Here is a 6,825-nt window from a genome sequence, read left to right on the forward strand (position 1 = left end):
ACATCCCCCCCCCCCTCACACATGTCACAAAGCATCAAATCACCCTGGTTTAAAACAGCTTTGTTACAAACATCCAACAGCAAACAGCCTGCCCGCCATGACTTCCATTAGCAGCACTGTGTCTTCACACTAATTTAATCATAGCAGAGGCATCATTAACCATAATAATGCACACACACATACAGAGTGTAATGAATGCAGTGAGAAGATGCAACATCCCACACTGGAGAGCACCACTGATTCATGCTGCTGCACTTCACCGGCACACAAAACAGCACAGAAACGGAGAAGATTCGCTTCACTGTCACATCACGACTTCAGTGCAAACAGCCCATCGCGGCTGACATGTCCTTCTCATCATAAGTCAACAGCGTGACAGGAGGGAGGGAGGAGGGAGAGAAAACATGCGAGGGAGGGAGGGAGGGAGGGTGGAGGACAGGAAGTGTGGACTCACTGTGAAACCGATGCCGACGGTGGCGGTGAAGGACCCCGGGAGGAACTTGCCCTGGTCGAACTGAACCAGCAGAGAGGTCTTGCCCACTCCGCTGTCTCCCACCAGGATCGTCTGCAGGGAGAGTCACAGAGAGATGCGACATCATGTTTCCGCTGCTGCCTCCTCGCTTATCGCCCGGAGGCCGGTACACTGTGTGTGGGCACATGGTGTAGTTTTACTGTACATGTACATCTGTTGCTCGGTGCACAGCTCTGTGTGCTCTCTAATGCAATGTGACGGCTTAATGCCTTCAGGAGGGAAGGGCAATGTGAACTGGGAAGATACTGGAGGGTGTGTGTATGTGTCTGTGTGTGTGTGTGTGTGTGTTTGGGCCTGAAACTGTGTCACTGTATCAGAGACGGCTGCTCACATCTCAGGCTGATGTTCTGCCCTTGTTCGTTCTTGCACCCACAAGGGGAACACAAACCAGAGCTATCTCTCTTTCTTCTGCCCTTTTTTTTTTTGTGCACGTCACCGGCAGTACATTAACTTAAGTACTGGGGAGGCTGTGGCATCAGAGGTAGAGCGGGTCGTCCACTAATCGGACAAATCTGCGGTTCGATCCCTCCTCCAGTCTGCATGTTGAAGTGTTCTTGGGCGAGATACTGAACTGAACCCCAAATTGCTCCTGAAGGCTGTGCCATCTGTGTGTGAATGAGCATTTAGATTAGATCCTGATGAGCAGTTTGGCACCTTGTGTTGCAGCCTCTGCATGATATGCGTACGAATATATGTGCATATGTATGAATGTGTGAACGTTGGCATGTAGTGTAAAGCGCTTTGAGCGGTCGGAAGACTAGGAAGGAGCTATATAGATGCAGTCCATTTACTATTTACTGTACTTAAGTACAATTTTGACCTAAGTATTTCCATTTTTATGCCACTTTATACTTTACTACGCTTTTCAGAGAAAAATATTGTACTTTTTACTCCACTACATTTACTTAACTGTTTAAAAAAGTGTTCAGGGTAGAGCTGCAACGATTAATAGATTAGTTGTCAACTATTAAATTAATCGCTAACTATTTTGATAATCAATTAATCTGTGTGAGTCATTTTTAAGAAAAAAGCTTCTTAAATGTAATATTTTCTGGTTTCTTTACTCCTCTATGACAGTAAACTGAATATATTTGAGTTGTGGACAAAACAAGACATTTGAGGACGTCATCTTGAGCTTTAGGAAACACGGATTGTCTTTTTTTTTTTTACCAAACAACTAATCGATTAATCGAGAAAATAATTGACAGATTAATCGACAATGAAAATAATCGTTAGTTGCAGCCCTTGTTCAGGGCATAAAGAGGAGAAATGATCCAATATTTCACAAAAAAAGAGAGAAAAAATTATACAAAAGTTTAAAAAATAAATACCCTCAAATTTACATAAAGTACTTGTGACCCTTTGAAGCGGCCCGACCCCTAGGCTGAGAACCAAAGGACAAATACCAAACAGTATATAAAGTAATTTAAACTAGCTCCACCTCGACCAACACAACCGTAAAATGCTGCTTACACATTGATGCATCAGTATTAATAATCTATGTAGTAATTATCAGTCACAGTCCTCATCTGCAGAACACATAGTTTTACTTTTTCATACTTTAAGCACATTTAGCTGATTGTTCTCCTGTACTGTATTTCTATATAGTTTATAGAGTACTTGTTCTGTTCACCAGACACACACATACTGTACTGTATATAAACAAACAGTGAGTGTCGGTGTGATAACCATCGGTTCTCATGGCCGAGGGTCATGCGTCACCCCAGCAGGGATCTGCGGATTTGACACCACAGCGCTGGACGTAGGCATCAGTTGGCCTTGTCGCCATGGTTATCATCTCATTGGGAGCTGCTGGGGGGGCCTCCAGCCTGGAGCTCCTCAGCAGCAGATGCTTGCCTCTTTTGTTGACATTTATCTCCCCTCTCCTCCTCCTCCTCCTCCTCTAGCAGGCCTTCCCTGCTGCCTGCCTCTTATCTCCAGTCTCAAAGAGCCCACATGCTGCGCAGCATTACAGCATGCAGCGCTCTGCCGCTTTGCAATACGTTCGCTTTAATCACTGACTTCCACAAGTTCTGCACATTGGACTTTGCTCTCCCATTAAAAACATAACATCGTGGCAGTTTTAAGCAGATATATAGGATGGAAATCAGAGGCTATCTGGTGCTTTAAAGTGGATGTTTGCAGAGCTCTCTTTGAAGATATAGGCTTCTAAAACGCTGAGTAAAGCAACACTTTTTATGCTGAAAGTACAGATAAAAGCTTCAGCGTGCAGGATATAAATAATATAGGATGCTTATTGTTTCACTTTTCAATAACCGGCATTAAGAGAAGTGTTTTTTTTTTTCTCCCAGTGTGAGGCGGTACAACATAAATTGGCCCTCAAGTACAAACGATACCGACCAGAGGCAAGCTGCCGTGTTGCCTGACTCACTCTGCGTTTGTGCCGTGTTTAGCTGGCCAGTGTGAAGTCAACATATTACTATTTCATGCCTCCTTCATAAAACTTTGATGCTGGTATGTAAATGTTTCTCAGGACAAATGCTGCTGGAGAACAGAGCAGCAGCGAGGGGGCAGTTTATCTCCAGGAAGCACATGTGTATGGAGTAAGGATGGAGATGGTGGTGGGGGGTTTACTGTGGAGAGGGCCCTATAGCAGGGGTAGGGATGCTGATTATGTCTCCATGGCAACATGAGATTTCTCAGAGTTGTTTGGGTTCATCAAGATCGAGCCCCAGAGACGTCTCCTAATGAGATAGTTACCGTGAAAGTGCCGGGTCTAAACCAGAGACGCTCATATATGCAGGTATCCAATAAATCCAGTGGATGGTGATTTAGTCACAAGTGTCTCCCCTTAAGGATATCATCATATCATACATAACTCATCATGCAGCATCCCGGCCGACATTACGGTCTCTAAAAGGCCGTAGCATGCTCAGTCTTAAAGGTAGAGTGTAGATACTGGGATATGAAAGTAAAAAACCTAAAGAAGCCGTTGGTACCAACCATGTCATACTAGCTGGTGGTGAAGGAGGCTAAATAACGCTCCAAAGTTAAGTTGGGCTACATTTTGGTGAGGAAAAACTGGCATGGTGATTTTCAAAGGGGTCCCTTGACCTCTGATCTCAAGATATGTCAAAGAAAATAGGTTCTATGGGTACCCACGAGTCTCCCCTTTACAGACATAACCACTTTATGATAATCACATGCAGTTTGGGGCAAAAAAAACATGCAGTTATTTGCATGTAGCACAAATGTGTTATCTTTTGCCTTTTCTAAAAATGGTGTATTTGAATATTTCTGCATACTGGGGTCCCTAAACAGTCTTAGAATTACATAAATTGGGTATCACTGTAAAGCTGAGACTCTTGTGAATCCAATGAGCCCAATTCTATTCATGTGTGATGATGATGATGACGCAGGCGCCGCCTGGTAGTAACGTTACTACCTGCTTGTGGCGCGGTCAGTTTGCCTCTTTTCCATCATTTTTGAAAAATGATCGACTAGTTCCCAGTGATTATCGAATAGTATTTTTGCTTGAAATGCACATCCCTAGTTTCTGAGCAGTTTCCAGAACAGAAGTGCTCGCCATCCAATCGCCGAGAAATGCAGTCCATGCAGAAATCTCCAAATATCAAACGATTTTGAAACCAACCTTGTTGTCTTAATGTGGTGTTTTGGAGGGATTTTTTATCATTTTTATCAATTCTCAAGTGGTACAAAATGGTTAAATTTAGCACCAAATCTGTGTAACAAATGGTATCAACCTAAATTGCTGCAACAACTTATGAGACGTAATAGAGCATGGGAATGGCCATCATATACTTCTATCATAATGTTCTAAGCCCTCATACACTATTTATTTTAATCAATTAATTAGTTCATGTTTACTTCGGATTTATGACTAGAACAATTTGACACACAGTGCTGAGCTGCATCTCAAATTAATCTTCAGGTTCCCAGCTTTCAGATGATGTACACCTCTTCTATGTGACATCTACTGCTGACCTGCTATCTCCCCCTAAAGACCCCCTGTTCCCCCCCTAAAAAACGGGTCTATATAGGTCTTTTAGTGTTAAATAACATGTTTCTAACAGTATTTAACATGTTTGGTCCTTTTTCTAGTGATTATTGAATGACCTTGCCAAATGTATATTTTGTCCACAGATTCAGGATGAATAACAGCCCTTATTCTAATATTTCCTTTATTGTTTTTCTCTTTAAAAACGTAAATTCATCTGAAACGATTTATAATTCAAGAAAAAGCCAGGCTTGTCTTTAAATGTGAGCAGCGCTGTGTGGATTCTGTGAGGGACAGCAGAAAGAGAGAACAGGAAGTGTCTTCACTTTCATGTTTCCCAACCATTCAGCAGATGTCTTTAAATGCTAATAACTTCACATTAAGAATAATTACTGAACTAAAAGAAACAGATTTTAGAAAACCCTATGAGCAGTTCTGATAAGATTTTTGGGTTATACCTTTTTGTATATTACGGTGTATTCTCTAACAAATTTCCTGTCACACATTTTCCATGAGTATTTGAAGTTAATTGGGTATTTTATTTAAGAACTGAGATCCAATTGGCCCATTTTAGCCTGCAAAAAGTGGAGCCATCTGTATCTAGTATGCTGTGTAGTTTCTGGCAGGCTGTGACTCGGAAAAACAACAAATATAACCGGATATGTGATTACTGAGCATCCCCCTGTTTGTTCTAGCCCCACACACAATGCACGACTGACTTAGCAAATACTGACCGGTTGAGTTATTGAGGTTCTTGAAGCTTATAAAGCGATCTAAATCATCAAAATAGCTGCAGTTTTAAAGCAGTAAAATTCAGCTCACAGACTGTCGAAACAATCTTTTAATTATCTTGCACGGAATTTGATCAATTACTGTAATATGGGCAATAGACAAAACCAATCCTGCATATCTCTACATGTCTACATGCAGAAGTAAGTAACACTTGATTTAAAGGTCTGCAAATTTCATGGTAATTAGGTAATAATTAGCTAGTAACCTATTTGAAATTTCTTTGGAATTACTGACAATTTTACCTCAATATTTACCTCAAAATGTATCGAAAATTACTTTATTATAGACATTATTTAACAATTATATACCGCTATTTCCCAATAGCTGGTAATTTATTTAATACATTTCCAGGAAAAGAATACAAAGTTAATTGATCTGCTTTATTTCCACGTCTGCTGGTAAATACATAATAATTAGCAAATAACTTGTTTGAAATTTCTTAATAAACTCCCTGAATCATGACATTAGCTACCAGGTTACATTTGTGTAGAGAATAAGTCACACAATGGTGAGATTTGTGTCTGATCAGAAGTGTCTTCTATTAGTTTTCCACCTCCGATGAAGAGCAGCGCAGAGCCGCTTCTCAAGCCCAAGGGCCGTATTTGAACCATTATATGCCATTTCAGCATATGATTATTAAATAATGTTAAAGTATTTTTTGGGGTAATTTGGCAGTAATTCCAAAGAAATTTCAAATAGGTTACTTGCTAATTATCACCTAATTACCATGAAATTTGCGAACCTGTAAAATGAAGTGTTGCCCAGAAGTGTGCTTTGTATTATTTTTACCCAGTACAGTAATAATAACGTAGAAAACAGGATTGGGATTTGAGCTCTTACCAGCTTTACACTGTTAGATATGATACATCAGTGTGTGTGTGTGTGTGTGTGTGTGTGTGTGTGTGTGTGTGTGTGTCATGTGTACAAGTGGATCTGTGTATCCAGGTGAGGAAGTCGGCTCTGGATTTGCTGCATGTGATCAGGATTAACAAGATTTTACTCATGAATACCAATGATGTACAGTACTCTTTCAGCTGAACGACTACAGCAGTAAAGCTACTTCAGCTGAGGATTTTAGACCTGAGGGATTTTCTACAGAAATACATTTTAACATCTACTGATAATCAAACATCACCCAAAGTCATAGGGACCCTAAAAATATTTAAACTAAACTATTTGAAAAGGTAAAAAATCAGTTTGAAGTGCTCAGGCATATAACATTTGTGACGAGGGGTCAAACAAAGAAGTTGCTTTGTTGTAATGGGACACAAGTCAAACAGGTTCATAAATAGTGGTTTACTATGGAGCCTCAAATTGTCAAATATTAAACAAGTAATGAGTAAAGAAAGTAATAAAGCCGTAATTAACAGGAGCTCACTGTCTATATCTGGAAGCAGCTGTTGGACTTGGTAAGATGCAGGGTGCATGTGATGAGACACCACTGTCATGAAAAGTGACATTATTTAATAAAAATAAGGGGAAAATGCTAATATGAACTTAAAAAACTTACATTTGAAAAAGA

The sequence above is a fragment of the Sebastes fasciatus genome, chromosome 13 (genome assembly GCF_043250625.1).
Source record: "Sebastes fasciatus isolate fSebFas1 chromosome 13, fSebFas1.pri, whole genome shotgun sequence".
NCBI classification, from domain to species: Eukaryota; Metazoa; Chordata; class Actinopteri; order Perciformes; family Sebastidae; genus Sebastes; species Sebastes fasciatus.